Below are 24881 nucleotides of genomic sequence, written 5' to 3'. Positions count from 1 at the left end.
CGTCCTTCTCAATTATAATGGCTGACTATGCAGATCGTCTTTTATTGATGAAGCTCTTTGCTCAAACTTAAATATACTAATTTAAGACATGGCGCAGTCGCCAGCTTCTATATTTGCTAACGAAATGTGTAGTAAAGTGTTTAAAGTTATTAAAACTCTTGGATAATGGGCAAAGGTGAAGAAAATGTTAAAAGTAATGAAGGTGAGCCTGAGCCTACACGAAAACCGATACATCAAACAGGTAACTCCAGTTCCAGTAATGTAATTAGGCATCCTACAGAACTATCATGGAATGGAAACATGGGAGAAAATTGGCGTTTTTTCAAACAAAAATTCCAAATATATTTAGCTGCTAGTAGATGCACTGATGAGAACAGTGAATATAAAATAGCACTTTTGCTGAATTCCATTGGTGATAGGGCTTTGAAGATATTCAATAATTTCACGTATGATCCTGCTGATGATAAGGACAATTTTGAAACTGTGCTCAAGAAATTCGATTCTTATTTTTTACCTGAAGTAAATGAAACATATGAGCGTCACACCTTTTTCTTAAGGGAGCAGAAACCAGATGAGACAGTAGATCAATATGTAACAGATCTTAGAGACTTGAGTAGTTCTTGTAATTTTGGTACACTCACAGACAATTTGATAAGGGACCGGATCATTTTAGGGATCAGGGACAGAGCCATTAAAGATCGTTTGCTACGAGTTAAGGACCTAGACCTCAATAAAGCATTAGAAGTGTGTAGAGCTGCGGAACGTACCAAAACTCAGTTAGCCGATATTTGTCCAAATAATGAAGTGTGTAAAGTTACAAAATTCAGGCAACTTAAGGACGGTTCCGGTAAAAGTGTTAGTAGGCCTAGTGGATCTAAGCCTAATTGGTCCAAATATAGTGACAAGCAGACTCCTGGGACTTGGAATAGAAATAAGTTTCAGAAGCCTTGTAGTAAATGTGGGTATGAACATCCGCGCTTTAAATGTCCGGCTTTTGGAAAGCGCTGCAACTATTGTAAGCGATCTAATCATTTTGCTTCTCAGTGTAGAAATAGTAAAGCAGTGAATTCGGTAGAAACCGGTAAAGATTTTTTTATTGATGGAATTGAAGCGAACTTTGTTAACAAACTTTCACAAAGGCCCGGCCCTTCGGAGGAAAAAGAATGGACTGTAGATCTAGAAATTAACCATAACCGTATTTCCTTTAAACTATACACTGGAGCTCAGGTTAATTGTTTAAATGCCAGTGTTCTAAAGCGAATAGGCCATGATTTGCATAATTTAACGCCTTCATCCAATAACTTGTCAACTTACACAGGTAATAAAATTGATGTTCTAGGTATTTGTAACCTATATTGTTTTTACAAAAGTAAGAGACACCTCATACCATTTTATGTTGTTGATGGCAACTCTTCATGTCTGTTAGGGTTAGAATCATGTAAAATTCTGAACCTTGTTTGTAAAGTTGATCAGGTAACTAAGCCTAATAGTGAATGCACCGCTAATACAAGTAGGCCTATGGTAGATGATTGCAACAGTCAATTGAGTATTCTTGATCAATATCCCGACATTATTCAAGGTATTGGTAGTTTAAAGGGTGAATATGTAATAACATTGAAAGAAAATTGTGTTCCAAAGATCCATCCACCGAGGAAGGTCCCATTTAAAATCAAACCTCTTTTGAAAAGTAAATTAGAGGAACTAGTAAAATTGGAAATTATTGAAAAAGTAGAAAGACCTACTGATTGGGTTAATTCTTTAGTGTTGGTTCATAAAAAAGATGGTGACCTTCGTTTGTGTATGGATCCGAAAGATCTCAATAAGGCAATAATGCGTCAGCATTTCCAACTTCCAACACTTGATGACATAACTGCTAGCCTAGCTGGTTCAAAAATGTTCAGTACATTAGATACTAAGTGCGCTTTTTGGCACATAAAACTTTCTAATGAAAGTAGTGATTTGTGTACTTTCAATACACCGTTTGGGCGATACCGCTTTTTGAGAATGCCATATGGTTTGTGTTCGTCCAGTGAAGTCTTTAGTCTTAAAATAAGTCAGATTCTTGAAAACGTTGATGGCGTTGCAGTTTATGTAGACGACATAATTGTGTATGGTAAAGATAAATCAGAACATGACATGAGGTTGAAAGCAGTGCTGGATAAGTTAAGGTCTGAAAACATTAGGCTGAACAAAAACAAATGTAAGATAGGGGTGAGTGAAATAAAGTTTTTAGGCCATTGTATTAATGGAAACGGTATATCAATTGATTGTGATAGGGTGAAAGCCATATTAGAAATGGAACATCCTAATGATAGGAAATCCTTAGAAAGATTTCTAGGTGTCATTACATATGTAAGTAAATTTGTACAGAATATTTCCAATCTAACAGCCCCCCTCAGGGTCTTATTAAATGGTTAGTTGTTCATATTAAGCCATTAGGTAATAAGACAATGCCAAGATGTCATATTGAAACTGATTATGTCGATGACGACAACCTCCATTTTCCTACCGATGTTGACCATCCTAAGGCGAAAACGCCATATCCCTCTCCGAGCAAAACCCCTCCGAGCAAAACCCCTCCGAGGAAAGAGAAGAGTCCTTCTCCTCTTGTTAGTGATAGGTATCAAACAAGATCAGGTAGATTTGTAAAACAGCCTAATAGAATTGATTTGTAATGTAAAGTCTACACTTAGTAGAGAGGTTATGTAGGCCTATAGCCTATTAGTCTATGACTTAGAGCCAATAAGAAGTTTCTTATTTTAAGTTTTTCTTAAATAGCCTATTGTGAAAATTTTGTTTTAGTTTAAGAAGGGTTTTAAATACAACAAGAAAGATATAGGTTTTAATTTAGTTTCATTTTTAAATATGTACAAGAACAAAAGATGTTTTATGTTTAAGTGCTTTGATATAAAAAAAATGTATAGGCCTAATTCAAAATTTTTATAAGAATTTTTATTTAATTTTTCTGAACAAAGGAGATGTCATGTATATTGTTTAAATATATATTGTTATAATTTACTCAATGCTAATAATTGTATATCTTATTTTATGTTGTACAAACTGGACTTTATGTTTTGTTATGTTGGCGACCTGTAACGTTCAATTCACTGTCATCCAATGTAACTATCTTCCTTCTCAATTATAATGGCTGACTATGCAGATCGTCTTTTATTGATGAAGCCCTTTGCTCAAACATAAAAATACTAATGTAAGACACCACTGTTCTACTATTTAAGTATTAAAGAATCTTATTGTTTTTTAACAATGTGCTTACGTGCTCTGGTGGTTGGGCACCGATCTTCATATAATAAAATTGTTTAAGGATATCAAGACGATAGTTCTTCCAGACAAAAAGATTTGTATCCATTATAAAGAGAGACTTCCACTATTAACTTAATTCAGTGTGTTTTATTGCATTATGGTTGTTTACTTGCATACTAAATTGGTTGAAATATCAGAATACGCATATTTGAGTATACTGTGTGACTACTAAATAAATGAAAATTAAATTAGTTAAATATTTACAATATTATTAACACTTTTCCCACAATATCTATGCCAAGAACGGTATTACGGTTCTAAAATGTATAATGCATAATATTGATAATGTATATGCGTATTGTCATGAACTACCATAATTTAAGTCCTTTTGCTATAATCCAGCTGATGTTTTACTTTTTAATCATTAAAATAGACAAGCACAATCAATGGAATGAAAATTGTGATATTTACATTCACCGATATAGTGCTGCCAACATTATGTTACCTGAAATATAGGTCTGGTAGCTCTTGAAACTTTTAACATTCATACTGGTTATATGGAGTAATATAATAATTGGTTTGGTTAATAACTTGAATAAAAGCAAACTATGTTTAAAATATTTTCTCTTGTAAATTCATTGTGTATTTGTTTCAACAGACTGACAATCCATATTGTAAGTGTATTACGCAGCAATAGAATCACAACAAATCAACATTATATGTAGAATGCTTCAGTTGGACGAAGGGTTCGTAGGAAAGATTTTAGGAGGTGAAAAAGAGTGTGAGATGCAAAAGACGTCATTTGTCAGAGCCTTATACTGCAGCGGTAAATCTTATAGGCTTTGGATCAGAGGAAAAAAGGTCGGATTTTGTGTGGTAGCACGTTTGCTTTAGGTTCGAAAGATATCAGACTATCTTTTTGGACTTAGTAATTTTATTGGAAGACCCTGTATAAGGTTTTCAGCGTAGTTTTTGGCTAAACCTTTTTTTCCTTCTAAGACCTTTTTTACCAATTTGAATATGTTACTAATAAGTAATAATTACACAAACAAGGTAATGCAAGGTAAAACGTGGTTCTTCACACATAATTTCAAACTCCACCTTTCTTAGTTCGGTAAAAACTTATATCAGTTTGTAAGTAATTTCATTGAAACCACCTTGACATTTCTGGTCGCACTTTAATAATGACAAAAGGAAACAGGTACATAATCAAACTTTTAATGTAGTTGAATACTAACTACATATTTTCTTCAGCCAAGATTGGTTTATCATGGCAAATAACTGATGTTAACAATATGTCAAATGGACATAATTTACTTCCTTCAAAAATATGTTTTACATTAAATAAAGGAAAGAGAGAGATTTTTTTGGTTTGAAAAACCAAGTAAATGTAATAAATTTAGCTTTAAAAACGAAAACGATGTTGATGACGCGATAAATTGATTGGTTCATTTGATAAATCGTTTTCCAAAGAGGAACATCTAAAGCCAATGATAGGTTTCGGATGTATTACTCTTCCAGTATGTCCAGTGAGCAATGAACATGCAACTGATGGTTTTGAAAAAAATTACGATTTTATTAACATAAGGTATATTACGTGAAACGTTCACGGAAAATATGTCATTTCTCGCATATGCATTGGTACATCCAAATGAACTTTTACTGTCATTTTCTATCATTATAAATAAAGAAAGCTATTGGATATTAGAATATAGTACGTGTAATATTTGTATAGCACTAATAATGATACAGTTTAAACTGTATATAAATTACGAGATTTAATATTTATCTCCATTAATAACCATTTTACGTAATGACATATAGGATATAATGCATGATTATATACTAATTATAACAATGCAGGCTTCACTTATTTGTTTCTATATTTACGGGTAGATGATTGAATTTCAATATTAATAACTTAAAAATTAATCATTCGTTGATAGATTATTTTTAACTGTATTGTACATAGTTTTTATTTAATAGTGTTAGTTTATAACTACAGTATGTATTACCGTTATAGTAAGATATTCCTGAGGAGTGAACAAAGTGTTCCTTAGCCATGAATTTCGTTCGTCGTCCTTCCTTTATATGTCTGAGATGAAACACAAACAATAATAATGGTTGTTATTTCTCCGGAACGCATTTCTATACCAAATAATAGGATTTATATAGAAAAAATAGTGAATTTCCGATACATATATACAGGGTGTTAAAAAAGGCAGGGATATAATTTACGTAGTGATTCCTTGAATAAAAATAAAAATAAAATATAGAGCAATACTTTACTTTCCCAATAATGCTTTGTTAACCAGATATCCGCCATTTTGTATTTTTTAGATAACCATTTTTATCTTTTGATTGTTCAAACCGAAATTTATAAAATATGGTATGTATGTCAAGGTAGATGCGACCCATATGAGAAAAAAAAAATTATCTTGGTCAAGTTCTAAATTTCAAAATAATGACCATTTCAAATGTTTTAATTTATATTACAACAATATGGCTGATTTTATAAAAAAAATATGAATAAATATTTTAGTTTGAATTCAAAAGTTTCCTAGCCAATGACATCAAGTTCAAATATACATTATCGAATAGAAATAACTGAAATATCACGATTTTTAGTTTCCTGAAAGAAACAAACGGATTTACTTCTAATAACACTTTTAATAATATTTTACACTGCTTGTTTTTTACTCACAGACGGTAAATAAATATAAAATATGGGAAGTGGTGATCAATTTTGATTGGACTCTGCAATCATCATCAGACCCAATAGGAAAATGACGGTTTTTTTGTTTTACATCAAGGCAAATCCGACTTAGTCAACCCCATTTTACGAAAAGAAAATCGTGATAATAGGCTACAGTTTTTATTAGATTTGTTTGCGCTTGGTGTCGTTGGATACCTACCTTTTATATATTTATATTATTAAACTTTGCTGCATAACACGTTTTTATGTATTAGAACCAACGATAATGTTAACGGTAACTCCAGCATGCAGTGTATAAAAAAATAAATGTTATAATTTAAAGGGATAATTGCACCTAATCTCAAAGACTTAAATTGCCTTTTTTTCATATAGGTAAAAAACCAAGAACATAGATATAAAAAAAATGAAATACAGGTATTCATTTAAGCATCAACTATCTATTTTATAAATTACTTAATAGCTACACAGTTAGCAAAGCTTAATTAAGTACACATTCAGTACTTAACTCATTAACATATTGCAGTTATTTCATAAATTCATTGGGAGAACAAATTATTTAGGACAGAAATGTAACGCTACATAATTTGAAATAAGGAGGGATGTGGCACTTGTATATTTATGTGCTTTCGAGATGCAACAAACTTTCCATGTTTATTGCTCTTCTTGCTAATACGTTTTAGCTGCACTTTATTTATTGGTAGATAAATTACTGGTTTGCGGATATTTTGTACAATTCATTATAGTAGAATAACAAATAATTGAATAAGAATTTATGAATAATGATTTTTAATAATGCAATACATTTTAAAATTTATCGTGAAATAAGTAGGATCAAAAATATAGCGGTTATGACAAATGATACCATCCAGTGTTTTCGTCAAAATAATTTTCCTGTTTACAAAAGTTATCCTCGATGTTAATTATCGTAAATTATTTATTTAAATTTAGTTTTACAATAATTGCGTACCGGTGCGAGCTATATTTTTTTAACACTAATACAGCACTTCTTTATATTTGTTTCGTTGGTAGTTCTATAGATCCACTTGTGATATCCTAAAATAGTTTTTTTTTTTTTTTTTTCAATAATGCTGGATAATTAAATATTAATTTAATTATTAATTATTTTCCAAATAATTAAAAAGATTTTCTATTTAACCAAATAACGTATTAACTTGTATTTAAAATGGCATCTTGTGGCAAACGCAGAAATCATATTTAAATGCTTGCACCTTTTGTATCATTATGGGAAATAATATATTCCTATTTATCTCGGGGTTTACGTTACTTGTTAAAGTCAATGATAACAATTCTTATTTTTGGAAAAGCAGTAAAAAAAATTATTTCACCCTCATTACATTATGTTTTTCAGACAATAATGTATATCGTAAATATAACTTTGCAATTCATGTCCTAATTCTGTTGTTATTGAGTTAATATTAAGTACTAGAGTAAAATTACATCAATTACCTACAACTAAAATATTGAACATTAATTTTATAACTCTGGTGATCTTATTGTTAAATACATTACTATAAAGCTAAAAACGTACTGTACTAAGTAATTTAAGGTTACGAATGTTGGTAGTTTGTTGTCGTCAAAATATATCTAATCTGGCGTAAAGATTCTTTTGGTTTTTTTAATGATTAGTCATTTTATGTTAGTTACCTAAATTTATTTAGCATTGCCTATGACCACTTTGCTGCTCTAAGAAATTGTATGTTCAAAATACTGTAATGTGAGATTAATCCAGGTATTATATTCAAACCACTGATGATTTGTTTATAAAAAAGCATAGGGTTGGAACTTTAAAAACGTTAGTCTATAAAAACATGTATAATATACATTTTGTATAGCTAAAATATTGTAAATTTCAATACATACTACTAAAATGATTTTAGTAAAAACATTGACTAACACGAAACAGATAGCAATAAAATATTCTTATAATGTTTCATGTGGATGTAAATATCTGTACGTGAAGTTAAACGGGACGCCGGCACATCCGATATTTTACCGTAATGGCTATATAGGTTTGGAACTGAAGTGTAACGTAAATCGTGCACGTTTAGCTCGTTTGAGCCCGTTTATTTCAGATCAAACTTTTTTGTCCACTATCGTTGAGACTCCTATGTTATCCCAAAATTTATTTAACCTAAACAAAATAATTGGCAAATTTAATTTGTTTTTTACCAAACTAACTTTTTAGTTTCCTGCAGAAAACATTATCCTTTAAAAAAGAGGTTTGTTTTGACTAAGCTTAAGTAAAAATAAAATCTATTATAAAATATCACATCAAAATATCTTTGTTAGAGATTTATGCATGTAAATCAAGGTATTCTTAAAAACCTAAAGGATTCCTTATAATATTTGTTATATTCAATAGTATTGGTATGTAATTATATGCCGTTAAAACAGAAAATGCGTTAATATTATTTATACATATTAATATGTAAGTAGTACGCATGTAACGTATTTAAGTACGTATATCCAAGAATTGCAATAAAGTGAAGGTATAGTATATTATAGGTGGAGAACTCGTTGGATCTATTTTATCATTGGCAAAAGAGTCTGAAATGCAAAAGAGGCCATTTGTCAGAGTCTTTCACTGCTACAGTAAATCTTATAAGGCTTAGAGATCGAAGGAGAAAGGTAGGACTTTGAAATCTTACAAATCTGCTTTTAGTTTTACAGAATTTTGTGCGGAAAAATGTGTAAATCTTAAGTTGGCGAAATACGCTTTTTTAGTATATTAAAAATATTCCCTAATATATACTATTTCTCATAAACTACAGATACAATAAGCCCAACCCATGGCCAAACTGTATAAAAAACTATTTATTCTGCACAGATATTACAAGGTTTTACCATGTTAAATAGTTATAAGTATTCCCTTGTAGATATTTTAAAATATTTAAATATCTTGTACATAGTAATATATATATAATAATAAATTAAATCATGTGTTAAGCTAATTTAGAATTCATATGATCTTGCTTTATTCTTTGTTTAGTTTTGTTTATATTACTGTATATAATATTACTGTTTTATTGTAACTGAAGGATTTTTGTTCAAATATCGGATTTGTTTTGTTGATGTTCATGGTGTTCAGTAAATTTTAAGGAAACCATTAGTGATTTGTGTATAGATGAAAATATTCTTTGACATTTATTTCGTTTTTATTTTTTTCATATTCTGAAATCTCTAAATTTGCAATTTTATTTTTGTAGTCATGTCACGTTTCTATTAGGTGCTCTGGAAAATTTGAGTTCATTGTCATTTTTAGCTGAGTTTAAGGGGAAACTGAACCTTTTATGTCTTAAAAAATTATTTTTTTGTTTTTCGCCTAAAATTAATCTCCGTTTCTTCCTGATTAAGAAAATATATAATACTTAGAATATTAGAAAGGTTCCTATGATAACAATAAATAAACAAAGCTAACTCTACCAAGGTTTCGGCCACACTATTCTTATGGCTTTGAGTGTGTGCTGAAAAGCTTTAATTGTGTTTTCCAAAAGTTAGTTTTTTTATCTTTAGGTACACATAGTTCAAAATCTGTAATACATAGGGATATTTGCATGCATTAGTCTGGGTACTTGGTGAGTACATTAAACCAATCATATATTGATTAGTTATAAATTTTCATTTAAAAAATCATTTATTTTTATTTTTAGAATATCGCATAAAAATATGTATTCTTTAAATGATTGAAAACAATTTTAACATTGATATATTTCTTTAAAAAAAATGTTGAACATAAAGATATAAATGTGATAATTAAGTGTGCAAAAAATCAGTATGATAGGTTTAGTAGTTTTCGTGCTACATGTACTTGAACTTGTAGAGAATATCCATTTAAAAAGCATTGAACCAGAAAAGGTACAGTCTCCCCTTAATGCGTGTATATGCTCCTGGAACCTTTTCTTGAAGCTACAACTTGTTTATCCAATGTATAATTTGTTACAGTCTGAACAGTTTATTAGATAAATGAATGATTTGTTCATATATCAACTATATTTGCATTTCCAATAGAACAACCATAAACAAAGCAGCAAGAAAAAGAATGAAATGTTTTCTTGAAATGGTCAGATTTATTTTCTGTTAAAATTACATACATTTTCGTTAGGTCTGCAGCTACAGTTGTAGAAAAGGTAATGAGGTGTTTTTTTATACATTGGAATGTTAGTAGATTAGATTTGTATGAACTAAACAATATTGCATATTTGCGTTAATAAATAAGCTACTCATAAACAAGACAATTACAACAGTATATTTATTTTATGTTAGATTAACTTGGGAATTTTTCAATGCCATTTTTTTTCGCCACAACCATTAAATAACGCTTCTATATGCCGAATTATTTATTTTTGTAAGCTCTACAAGATGTTGTTGGAAGGTATTTCAATACTTTATGTTTTTAGGGAAAAAATGGGGAAAACTACTTTTGTTCCAAAAACCCCAAAATCCAGCAGGACGGCTCGCAAACTGATTCTAATACACATAGATTTAAATTTTTTTACAAAATATAATATAATTTCCTGCAGTAAAATACTACAATAGAACTTAATACAATACCATTTATTCAAAATCGTATCATTTTTCTCGAGTTATCGTGTTAACAAATATATTTGAACTGGAACTGATGCTGTTTTTGACCTTTAAAACGAAAAAGTTAATCGTTCCCGGGCCCAGGTTGTGAGACATACTCCGTGAGCTTACGCTACATAAGGAAAAATAAATAACAGAGAGTTTTCAAACTACCAAATGGTGACCTTTTTTTTAGAAACGTTGATTTGTGATTTTTGCAATTGGGGTTGTCAGCCGCATAGGCAAATAGTCAATTAAAAAGTCAAACCAATCATGATTCCTTTTTTGATACAAACTCCAATTATAGAGGTTCATCATGGGGAAAGGATTATAGAATGCCACCGAAAAACATCCAATGGGTTGCATTTTGAGAATCAACCATATCCGCTATGTTAAAGTTTGTGTGTATAATATGATACTCATGGTTATTCCCAATACGTTTAACTAAAAAAACTTATTGCTTTCAAAAATGAAAAGTATGTGACAACGTTAAGCAACCTAGGTGGTTGACATATTAAGGTTAAAATTTTAGTCAAAATAAATACCAGAACGGATAATGAAATTAACTAGTGGTCAGTGACGTTTTAGGAAAGCATCATGTCATGTAGTTGTATAACTACCGATAAATCATCGTCAATGGACCATTCATTGACTTTTAATATTTCTTGATGCTTTTAAGCTCGTAGTTAATTCTATATACTGTTACGGTGTTGCCATATTCAAATATTCTATTTTTAATTGAAACAAGTTGCATTTTGTCTAGTGTTAATAGGTGCGGTAAAGAAGTATTTCTCATTTATAAGGAGAACAAGCCTGTATTCAAAAGAGGCCAATATTTTACGTCATTTTCTGTTTAAAAAAGTATCTTGGAAATTTATCTTATGTATAAAGTAAATGGCAAAATTAAAAGAAATGGCTACATGGAAATTCGATTTATGATACCTACTTCCTACCTGCTATGCAAGATAAAGAACAATAAAGTAATATGATATAATATGATATGATATAATAGTATTTTTAATAAATCTCTCATTTTATCTGTTCAAATATATTTGGAAATCCATATTGTTATTATTTAAATAAAATACTTTATACCCGAAGTATTTATTCGGTTGTATTTATGTTCAGCTACACTGCTACTGTCATAATTATTGGGAAATATTTTATCTATTTTATTACGTATACAGAAAATGTAAGTTGCAATAACAATTTCAATTTTACTAAGGAACCATTAATTTAAGATTTCTATAAAATCGTTGACTATTACCGATTTACTTTAGACAATAACTAGGAGAATACATATAAATATATTCTCAATATAAAAATATAAATATACCAATTCAACATGAACCATGTTTATGTAAATGTATATTACTCGTGAATCAGGTCCTAGGTATGATACAGATTACTACAGGTCAAGTTTTTGGTGTTGTCGTTCCCATAATTCAAGCGTTATCTAAAATGTTTAGCGGGCGTCGTTCAGAAGTACATATCGTAGCTCTTAAAAACGTTCCTCAGGGTATTATATAAACAAAGATGTATAATACTCTTCGATGTATATATAAAAAAATTTGAAATATTCATACTTTTGCATACACCATGGCAAATACACTATAGAAATTATTTAATTTTTAATAGTTAAAAGAATGAATGTACCTAAAAGTCAGCATAAATATATACAACATTCAAATAATATTTTTGTGGGAACTAAGATATTGAGTTCATACATTCATTTCTTTGTTCTGTAAGAAAATGCATCCAACTATTGAGTCATCTTAAATAAAATACTAGTCTTTACTAAACGGCAGAATATTCGAGTATTTAATATTTCGCTTCCTTATGCATAATCATGAACTTCATCATCAACTTCATACAAATAAAAAAATGTGAACGTTTGCATTTTTGTTTATTTGTTTATTTGAAGTTCAATCACCCGTTAACTAGTCGTCGGGTTGGGCTGAAATTTGGCATTATGATAGCTTAGATTCCCGATTAATATACAAGCTTATTCTTATCTGAAAAATCCTTTCACCCTCCTCCCCAGTGGCTCTGTTAGAAAATAACAATTATTAGTTTGCAACTTCATAAATTTTGCTTCACACTTATTGATTTGTTTTATATTTGTTCAGCTACACTGCTACTGTAATAATTATTGTGAAATATCGTAGTTATTTAATTTTTTATACAGAAAATTTAAGTTACAGTATTATTTTAAATTTGAGTAAATAGAAACATTAGTTTAAGATTTCTATAAAATCAGTTGCCTATTTTCTATTTATTATAAACAGATCAACATGAACCATGTTTATGTAAATGTATATTACTCGTGAAGCAAGTGCTAGGTATAATACGGATTGCTGCAGGTCAAGTTTTTGGCGTTGTCGTTCCCATAACTCAAGCGTTATCTAAAATGTTTTGCGGGCGTCGTTCAGAAGTACGTAACGTAGCTCTTAAAAATGTTCTTCGGGTTTTATATAAACAAAGATGTATAATACTCTTCGATGTATGATATACATCGATGAGGGTTAGATCTGCTTAGGTTTGTTTTAGTGTTTTGAATACTAAAAAACAGGGACATTTTTGACTGTTTTTACTGTTCAAACTGAAACAAATAAAAGTTTTGCTGAATACATGCCTACTATATATGTTTAAAATGTTAAACACAACCATGTTTTGGATTCTTTAAACCACTAAAGTGAAAATGAGCAGATCTAAGCTTAATAGTGTAGCATATGGTTGGAATGGTTATAGAATGGCTAAGTATTCAACATACTTAGCTACCTTCATGTATACAGGGTGTAGAAAAATCCAATAGATTAATGTATTTTAATTTTTATCGTAGACATTATTTTAATTTTTTAAATATTTGAGTTGAGTTTTTACTTTTGATTATCCAAAATTTTCTATTATTCTTATTCAAAATTTAATGTGGGACATGAAAATGGCATCATATATTCAAATTTGCTGTGTTTAAGCACACGATTATTATTTTTTAACTTAAAATAATTCTTTGAGAAGCCAATGTTCAGACTTGGAACCTCTTATATCATCATCACACTTTATATACTTTGTACTTTCACAAAACACTTTTCTAACACTGATGACCAGATACTGCTTGATAAACTTGACATGTTCATACTTTTGCATACACCACGGCAAATACACTATTGAAATTATTTTATTTTTAATCGTTAAAATAATGAATGTTACCAAACATCAGTATTAACATTTACAGATTTAAGATATTATTCTGAGGAGAACTCAGATATTGTGTTCATACATGCCTATATCTTCGTTCTGTAAAAAATATTCATCAAACTATTGAGTCAACTTAAATTAAAAACCAGTTCAATAAAATAAGGAATAAACGACAAACAATTTAAGTATTTACTACATTTCTTCCTTATGCAGCATAACACTCGTTTATAACTTAGTTCTGCTCTATAAATAAAGAACGATAAATATGATAAGTTCCACGAATAAAATAGGCCTAGCGGTTTTTATAACAAAAAAGTATGCGATATTATTGATAAATATATGTATTAGTTTATTTTAATTTTAATTATAACCAAAGATCTAATATTCCTTAAAAGTTACTTTAAATGTGTTAAATGTGTTTATTTTAAAGAACTAAAATTGTAATTTATAGTGTAACAATTTAAAACTAATATACTAGTTGATCCAGAGAAACGCATCAATCATAGCTTATTTGTTATAAGGCAACAAAAAGAAAAAAATATTCGTATAAATAGTTATAAAATATAATATTTGAAATATTTATTAAATATTTTTTCTGCTCACAAGTTTAAGGCGAAAGAGAAGAATTTCCTTTCTCACTAATTGAGCTGCCTCAGGCTACAACTCAACCCAGCTTTGCCTCGTTAACAGAATGACCAAGGCGTTCACTACTGTCTGAACATATAAAATTGTCAGCGACTCTAAGAGCTTGGTTAGGATGTTGGCTTTTCTCATCAGGGATAAAATAAAATAATCCATCTAAAGCTTATTCCTACCTGATCTGTATATTTATGGGTAAATGTGAGAATAATTCTGTTGGATAATTTTTGATCGATCTAATCGGAAAGTCCTAATGGTTTTTATGACCATCTGTTGAAAATTATCACTGTTTCAATTGTTTTTATACTTAGTCCTATCGTTTGGTAAAATGTCTTTATGTTACATACATTATGTCCAAAACACATTTTAGGACTTTAGAATATGATTTATCAAACAAAATTAAAGAAAGACCAAAGGTATGTAATACTCGCTTGCCATTTTGTATTTTATACATAAACGTTTATTTCCTTGAAGTTTTCTGACTGCTGTGTTTAAATTCATTTAGTTGGTTCGATTGGTGACTATTTTAATTTTTTAAACTTAAATTTCTAAAAAAAATCAAATTTTATAAAACTATTTTTATGCGTACTTTTATTTAGTATTTAAAATCTTCTATAAAATGCCACCAAAATCAAAGATATCAAATAACTAATAGCTGAAATATCCAATTTTTATTTGTAATGTAAGACTAATACACTTAGAGTTTACCTAATTTAGATTTTTCTTTTTTCAAAAAACGTGATATTTCAGTCATTTGTCACTCGATCTTTGAGTCTATGACATTTTTACATCCTTTTTGGGTAATGAGCCTTTTATTACTTTTATGAGGGATTACATTTCAAAGTCCTAAAAGGTTTTCTTAATGTTCTTACACCTGGTATTTTTAATATTATTGAAAGAATCCAATTATGTGACTATTTTGAAAAAAAATTTGTACAATAAATATAGTCAATAAATATTGCAACTATTCCGGAATGCCCATATTAATGATCAAAATTACATTTAATACAGGCTCAATAGCTCACATGTACCACCATTGCTATTTTAGAAACTATTATTTAGAAGAAAACACATTAATTGGAATCATTTGAAAAAATTTACAACATAAACAATTATGAACTCCATTTTTCTTAAATTGTCAAAATGTCCCAATATGGAGGCTTACTTTGAAAACTCTTATTGAACTTTCAAAACTTTTATGGAATTCTGAAAAACTGACAGTGTTAATTTTAGTTTAGTATGTGTACCTATACCTACGATGTTACTACTTCGGGTTTAGAGTTCGTCACACTATCGAATAAGCCACACGCCCATCAACCACCATTTTTAAAACAAAAGGATTTCAGGACCTCAGAAAATGTAACTGGTGTGGTTCCGATGATCTAAAATGTAGGTTATTATATCGTTATTAGGTTATATTGTATATTTTATTATTATATTGTTATAAGGTTCAATATATTATATCAGGAATACCTGGATATTTGGGAATGTAACAATAGTTTCAATACTTTCTAATACATATTGGTTATATAAATTACAACAATACCATTAATTTAACAAACGTCACTTATTTATTGCCATTTATTCGGGTAAGGTTTCTAAGTTCACTGCATTGAAAACAACCACATATTAAGTGTGCAGAGATAATTCAACCCTTGGTCTGATTAATTGTTTTACGGGAAACAACGAAGATAAATTGTCCATGCAAGCGATAAAAAAGAACAAATGAATCGGTTCTTACCGAGGTCTGTTTTAATTGCATCTGTTTGATGGCTTTTATTTCATGATAAAACTAAATATCTACATTTCAACTCTGTTTAACACTACGGCAAATTCGACATCGTTTAAATCCTGAATTTGACGATAATAGTCAATAACGGGCATTTTAGACAGGCTCAAAACATTTAATATTTTATTGTTAACATATTTCCTGTTCTTATTTATTAAAATAAAACCAAACCAATCAAGAGCTCTTAGCTACTCAAGAACTTTTAAAATTGTAATCGAATAAAAATATAATAAGTTCCATATCAAGATTATATACTGACAGGGTAAATTGTATGTTTCGTTTGTTATCTTTTCTTTGTGACTTGAAGATGAAACCTGAACAATAATCCTTCTGATATCATTATAGAAAATGTTATAATAGCATACACTATTTAAAAATCATTTCATGGAAAAAAATGTAGTTCTATGTACTCTAAAGATTATTTTGATTAAGGAAAGAGTAATTTAAAATAAAAGACGGTTTATTTTTATATTTTCTTAAAAAGTCCTTTTTATTAAGTATTTATTTGTTTCGAAATCAATATATAACTTACCTAGTTCTACTATAGTATTTTTTTTATTTTATTATTGTATTCTAGGCTAAATACCAATTATACTATGGAGTACTCCAGAAGGGTACGAAATGTCAAACATCAGTAAAAGTTAATTTTAAGTGAAACAAGTAATCATAAATATTACTCTTAAAACAGTGTTTCCTCCAATACCAACCATAAATGTCTGTTTCATCGAAAGATTACCACTCAAAGCTGCAATCCAATTATCAAACCACTTTTATTGGGTAAAACCAGTCAAGTGGTTAAACGCTACGGGACAGGGTGGTTACGAGTAACAGAAAACCGCAGTTGACACATTCAACGAATTGTATTTGTCATACGATATTATAACTTCTCTATTCTATGTACCTTGTGCGTTGAAAGTAGACTCACAAAATCTCTGATGAGAAAAGTACTTTGAAACTAATCACCACAAAGATACATGGTGTTTTGGAAGTTGAGAAATTGTCTAAGATGTTTTTAAAACCTTAACGATCTTATTTCATACTTCATTCGTATAGGAACATCTGGAAATTTTAAATAATTGTTATTTAGTACAAGCTTTTTGGATCTTCACCGAATTTACCTTTGATAAATTCTTGTATACATTGTAATCAAGCTTATTAATTTTTTTTAATAAGATCCACTCCCTACTCCAAAAATGGGCCTCTAAAAGTCTATTTTGTTACGTTATATTTAACATCATAAATTGGATAATTCCATGAGAATATCTTATGGTTAAAAATGTGCACTAACATATTCTCATATGCTGTAAACACTTTTTTAACGCCTTGATTAAAAAGCAAAAGATTGCGTACCTTCAACATATCCATAACGTACTAAAGATATAAACGTTAAGCGACTTCCTTATTGAATCTATGCAAATAGCAAAAGTCATAACACGGTTTATATTAAAGAAATACAAAGAACTAGAACGTAGTGTTTGATCCAATAGAATGTTCCTCTCTCAATCCTTCCTTTTATTTGAAAGATGGAAGCCAAACAATAATACATCCCGTATTTGTTCCTTTTCACTGTATTTTCTAGGGAAAAGGAATGAAACACAGCGTTTAATACTACAATGGCATTCAAAAGGAACTTAATATTCTACAACTCAATACTCTATTCAAAACTTGTAAATAATCTTGTAAGGAATTAATTTTATCAAGGTTTTATCCTTAATGGGTTTTTTAAAGAGGAAAATTGTGTCTCTGGATCTTATCTGCAATGTTGTAACAAATTGTTTTTAGTATACATTTAGAAACTATTACCTAAGATTCTATCAGGTGTTTTAATTTTGTAAACATCGTAATATTAAAAGCAAAGCTAGTATACTTTAAATAAAAAGTAAAGTAAAATCAAATAATACTTATCTACTAAATTAGCAAAAGGTATTTAGTTTAGTCATATCCGGTAACAGGTATTCTAAAACAAAGTGTTATACTCGCGTTTCACCCACGCCTTTGATATTCTACTTCAGGTAGTCGTTTTGTAAATGTCCATGTGATATATGAATAGAGCACTCATCTTTAACTCTGAAGGTAGCTAGTTCAATCCAGAGTGGAGGAAATTCAAGACCCAGATACATTTTGCCATTTTGCTATTAATTAATAAATATATAGCAACATCTATTGATGTTACATTGTAACTCAATTATTGTTTGGATCATTCCTTCTAAATATATAAATATTTTCCAATACCCCTTGATAATATGTTTAATATTGAAGATAGGTTGGTTGGTTTATTTCTAATTATTATTAAGTGGCACAAGTACACTTAATCACAATTCAACAATGGAATGACCTTTTTAAAAAAGTTTATTACAAATTTATATATTCCTTATAAACATTGGACATAGCTAGGACACTAAATTAAACTAATTGATCTTAGTTGGAAATTACAAGGATTTTTGAAATATTGCTAATGAATGAAAATTTCCCTTATTTTGCCAGTGGTTGTCATAAATATTCTGCGAATCACTGGGGTCCAGTTTTCAGTGCCATCCACATAAATCTTGTCGTTATCTAAATGCGCTGCGAGTACCTCAGTGAAATGCGTATCTATTAAGCTTCTGTATTTCTTACTTTAAATATCGCGAGCACTTTATGATACATTCATCTCTTTTATAATTTTTTTGTATTATGTAAGCACAAAAATTATATGTACTGAATTTCAGATTTTTGCCAGTTAACACATTTTACTTTGTTAGTTGTTCAAAATTATTTAATGCTCAACGGGTCTAAACATTCTTTAAATATTAATAATTATTGCTCTTAAACATGGGATTTGTTCATCCACATATAAATTTGCGCTTTGATATTGACAATTATTTTAATTTTATTGGCTCATTTAAAGCAAAATTATATTACCACTAGTTGTTTATATTTCAATTAACCTGTAGTATGTTTAAAATTCTTAGTTTAATTAAGCCTTAAAAACAGTGCTTGTTCCAACAATGGAAAACTGAAAGGGCGTCTTGTTGAATCAATCACATATATAATTAATTTAATATCTAATAACAAACTATAGCAAACTAAGGAATCTGTCATTATTGCACTTTGATAGAAAAAAACATTTGACAACTTTTCCGTAGAGTATAAAACTTTGAATTCAAGCCTACTGCGGTATCCTAGATTTTACCTTTAATAGATAGTTTGGTTACTATTTAATTACGACGTAGCCTTCTGGTGACAACCTTTACAATTACGGTAACGTGATACAACTGCGTTAGCGTTCAAATTGGCTTGAAGTAAAAATTTAGACGACAAAAAAATACTAAATATATAACGGTAAAAAACATTTACCATATTTAAAAACATGGGATTTTTGTATAAAACCAATATTTTCAAAAAATAAATACCCTGTTTTGACAAAAATCTTCTTTCTTTAAAGTAACGCACCAAAAGAAAGTCCTCTGTTCTCACTAATTAAGTTGTCCAGGCTACAATTCACCCTGCCTTGGCTCGTTAACAAAAAAGCCTGGACATTCCTATAATATCGGAAAGTTTAGAAATACAGAGGTGTTTTTATGTTTTTAACTTTAAAATTGTAAAAAAGGAAATACATTATACATTGGACATTGTTTACTTGAACATAAAACAGCAAGTGTATACATTATATGTATTCCTACCTTCAGCTTACTACTATTGAGCTTATACTACTATGCTAGATTATTATTCCATCCAAGCCATTTTGCAGTTCTATCATCGGATGAACATCCAAAATGGTAAATTTAGTAGGCTACATCAAAACACATTAAACTATTATGCGTATCTTAGGATGAAGTCATGTCCTAAACTACCGTAATTCCAATATAAAACTTAATTACAATAAACAGTAATCAGTGAACGTATTATTTGTTGTATTCAACCGACTACAATCAAAAGGCACCTGGAAAAATTTAGTTATCTAGGGCTCTTGTCCAAAAAAGGTATGTAAAATAGGAAAAAATAATTCTGAACGGTTCGAATTTCCGTTTTAGATGTTAAAAGAACAATGTCACATAAATGTCATAGTTTATATGGTAATATTTAGCGTAATTAAAACTTGTATAGTTTCTTCTAGGGTTGTACATGAAACACGTAATTTTAAATGTATACAACTCGAATTTGTTTTTAGGGAAAGAGAGTGTGAGGTTATTCACACTCAGTTTTGAGTTGAAATGTGAACTTGCATATCTTTCCTTGCACATTTACACTTTCATGTTTTCAGTCTACTTATATTATTTACTCATCAGTTTATTTAAATTTGTTTGATCGTTTGGTTTTGTATATTTTTTTATTAAATTTTAACATAGGCCTAAAAGACCTAAGTTACGAATTCGGGTTTTATTTTACTAATGTAATTCATTAAGTTTTGTTTCAAAACTATACAGAACAGTACATCTTATAGTACTCAAATTGAGTCATGCATTTAGCTGTTGGACATATGCCGAAATTTATTTTACATGGAAATGAGAAACTTCATAATGCATTTTCTATCAAAAAGTATACAATTTTAATTTTAAACATTCTTTTGTTTCACCAAAAACCAAACGATATCTTGAAATCAAAATTACAACTAGATATTAATTTCAGCCTTATGTGTAGTAATAATATTCAAAATGATAATTTTATCTTTTAATATCCATAATGGATTTTTTTACAAGAAACTGTTGACAAACAACTAAAATACATTTATTTACAACACTTTTTCTATTGACAAAATACATTAATATGTATTTTTGATCAACCGAAGTGTTAGAATGTACAATTTCCCCTTGCCCGTTACCGATGGAACCGATCTTTGCTAAATCATTTAGCTCACATTCCAGATTTGCCACATTTGCCCAACCGCAGGGCTAGTGGGGTGAGGTAATTGATCTCTGGGTTTGATTAATCGTTTTACGTTGGGAAAAACAACAAAGATAAATTGTCTATGCAAGCGGTAAATAAGAACAGATGAATCGGTCATTACAAAGGTCTGTTTTAATTGTGTTATTTACTTCATTTGTTTGTAAGTTTGAGAGTGAAAAATTAATTGTTCAGACACACTTTGACATATATTTATGGATTTATAACGAGAACGTGTAAACATCGTTCCTTAGTTTGAGTGGAAGGTTTAAATTGATGTTCAGCTCATTTCCTATATGCGTAACCCAATGGCTACTATAAACCGTAGCCAAAATGTTAGAAAGGCGAAGCTAAAAGAAAATTAAATTTTGTAGTACTTAGGAATTTTCTCAAACTGAATTTAGGGTGGGGCAGGACTATTGGTTTTGACTTGACAAACACTAGTAAGAATATATACTATAATTTTTTGGAAATCGATTTTTATTAATTTATCGGTTATTACAATGCATAGTGTTGAAAACCCACTTTATTAATGTAATTTTGTAGGATCATTAACCTTTTTTTTAACTGCGATAATGTGTTGTTCAATATAGAAATAATTCAACTATCTGCTGATTAAGTTTTAATTGAATTAAATAGTACAGCATCAAATGAGGTATATTTTAAGTTATGGTTTGAAAATGTATGTAAAAACAATCCATTAATATATAACACTAAGCAATGATAATTTAATATTATTTAAATGGTCAACAATACTATAGTCTATTAACATAAATGTTGTATAATTTAAAAAAAAAATTAGGCCTAAGTGTTCTATGTATAATATGTTCTTCAGAAAGAACTGTCAGGTTAAGTCTAAGAAAGGGCCATGTGGCCCTAATTTTGCCTGGTAAAACAAATAGTTTTTTTATTTTATTTTTTAATTTTCATAAACATTTTTTCATTTTTATTATTTTATTTCATTATTTTAGCCTGCTGTAGCATACTATGTTTTCTGAGTAAAGTAGGTTTTTTTTGTTAGTGTTTGAAAATTAGATACTATTTTACCTTATTTTTTGGAAATATCTGACATATTTTTAGTTTTTTTTATGATAGATTATGATTTTATGATAGATTAAAACAACGTGTTTAAGATATTTAATTCTACATTGCTTTTTCATATGTCTTTTTAGTATGGATAGATTAAAGTTAAAATAATGTTTTATAAAGTACAGTCATTGTATTAAGGTTTTTTTTTAGGGACAACCAAAACACTTTGATATATAAAATATCGTTTTGAATATGTATAAAAACCATTTTACCGTTGCAGAACATGCTAAACACATTTCACCATTTTACCGGTTATTGCAGCAAACCTGAACGAAGCTCGTAGGTTTAATGGTTATATGTTCTGTCTACTTAGTTTTAATAATGTACATAATGTTACCACTGTGCAATCAAAATTAATCACATTATTAAAGAGACAGGTGCACGCTAAAAGTTTACATAACCTATAAGTACATTAAAAATGTCCGGTAAGGTATTCGTTAAACGATTAAAATTAATGTTTTCAATTAGAGTTTTTAAATGGACACATTCTTATCAATCAGTGTAAATATATTATCACATAACACATAATTATAGTATCATTCCATATGCTGACAACGTAAGCAAAAAGTTTTAAACTGTAAAAAAAACTTGTTTTACCTAAACATTTTAACAATCTACTAAACGTGTTCAACACCTTACCTTGAATTGAAGAAATATCCATAACTAGCAGAAACACGGAGACATGTGCTGCCAACTTCATCGTGTCACTTCACTACACTGTCACCAATTCACCACACACATTGAAATCACCAAACAGTGATCACCGGACATACGTTCACAGAACACAAGTTAATCTCCAGGACCACAATCACTGACACAATCACTAAAAACTCACCGGTTTGGAGGTCAGTCACTAGCAAATCACTGACGAATCACTACGGGATCACTAGAGATCACCACGGTTGCATGATAGAGGCATGACAACGCTAGATCCGATAACAACGCCGCCTCCTTTGCGTCTGACGATGAGAAGGATGTAGTTCGTACCACGCAGGTCCCTCCCAACCCCAACCCAACCCTAACTCAAGCCCACTAGGGCTCATTTCACATTACGAATTGTATGTTTATCTGTATTTGCACATTGCCCTTTTATAAACCAATGCTTATCTGATTAGTAACCCTTTTTTGTAAAATATCGCTCGCAGTTAATTTTGCGGATTTCAGGGTTCGAAACGGATTGGTACAATTTAATTAAGCAGTTGATTATTTTCGGATTTTACAGATGTGATTAATTTTTATGTTGGAGGTTTCCAGTAAATGTGTACTTTATTTTGTTTTAATTATTTTAGACCGGGTTGAATATAAATGTAAAGCAGGTAGGGTACAGTTTAAATTAATAATACAACGTGTTGAATTAAAATTTCAAGGATTATGCAAAACCAATTAGTTTTCAGTTTTAACATAAAACATTATAAAAACTATACTTATTGGTTTATACAGCTTCAAACCCTAATATGGAGTTGGTATATTTTTATACAATGCTATAATGTAAAAAAAATAATTTCCTAGTAGCTTATGACGTCACCTTCAGATCTCATGGCTATAGTTTAAATCATTCTCTTATAAATAATTTAATAAATTCCAGTTGTCTTAACGAAAAAATAGGTAACAAATTAATTTGTACAAACTAATTTGTAACAAAAGTGTATTTGATACACAAAAAAAATGAAACTCTCTCTTGATTGATAGTATATATATATATATATATTTTTAGGTCTTTGATCCACACAGGAACGTTTTAATGTACAATAACATGAGGCAAAATTGTTACTACAATGTGTTAAATCAAGTAACATTGTGGTGTTAACAACGTAATTGGCATTACCTGATAACCATCGAGGCTATTCCCTATAATGGATGATTAAATAAGTAAATAAACAAACTTAAAGATTCTTGATTTTTTTTTTTATGTCAAGTTAAATATTATGCTTTTAATTTAAGGGTTTTGTGAAAATAAGACAAAGAAATCTTGATAATAAATAGGATAGTCTTTGTTATATACCTAACCAAAGGAATTCAAGTGTGGGATACTACTACTGTACTTACTTAACCTATATATATATATATATATAAAGCTCAAATACCAGTGACTCCCTCATCATGAAATCTCAGAAACCGTAAGACCTAGGAACCTGAAACTTGGCAGGCATCTTCCTTTTGGGTAGTAGACGCTCACTATGAAAGGATTTTACCCTCCGTCCTCTGGGCTCCGCCCCAGTGGCTCTGGAGTTTCCCATGTTAACCTTATGAGTACTCATATTTAAATGGAATTAATGAATCTTAACAGATGTTTCAATTAAACAAGTTGGTTCTGTTCTATGATGTTCAATAGCATTTAAGTTACAAGGATTACCAACAGGGTGCAGCACTATTATTTCTTTTACATTTATGACAACAGCTAATTTGCAACCAAAAGATGAGTGAGCGTAGCAAACAAACTTCAACCTGGAGGCGAGTTAGCGTAGCGAACGAGCTAACCTGGAGGCAAGTGAGCGCAGCGAACGAGCTCTAACCTAAAAGTGAGTGAGCGTAGCGAACGAACTTCAACCAGGACGTCAGGACGTGATTGAGCCATGCGAACGAGATCATCTTTGAAAACTAAGAAGTTAAATGGGGCAAAGCCCGTGGGTTACAGCTAGTTGACTAATAAATAGGTGCCAATTTTAATAAGCTATTTTGCCAAGTCCATTGTACAGACCAAATATTTATTTATTGCTTCTTTTCCTTCTTTATTTAACAGGA

Source organism: Macrosteles quadrilineatus, unplaced genomic scaffold (assembly GCF_028750875.1).
Source record: "Macrosteles quadrilineatus isolate MER2022 unplaced genomic scaffold, UCM_ALF_1.0 Scaffold_6__1_contigs__length_79288215, whole genome shotgun sequence".
Taxonomy (NCBI): Eukaryota; Metazoa; Arthropoda; class Insecta; order Hemiptera; family Cicadellidae; genus Macrosteles; species Macrosteles quadrilineatus.
The sequence above is the reverse complement of the archived record's forward strand: the minus strand, read 5'-3'. Positions refer to the sequence as shown.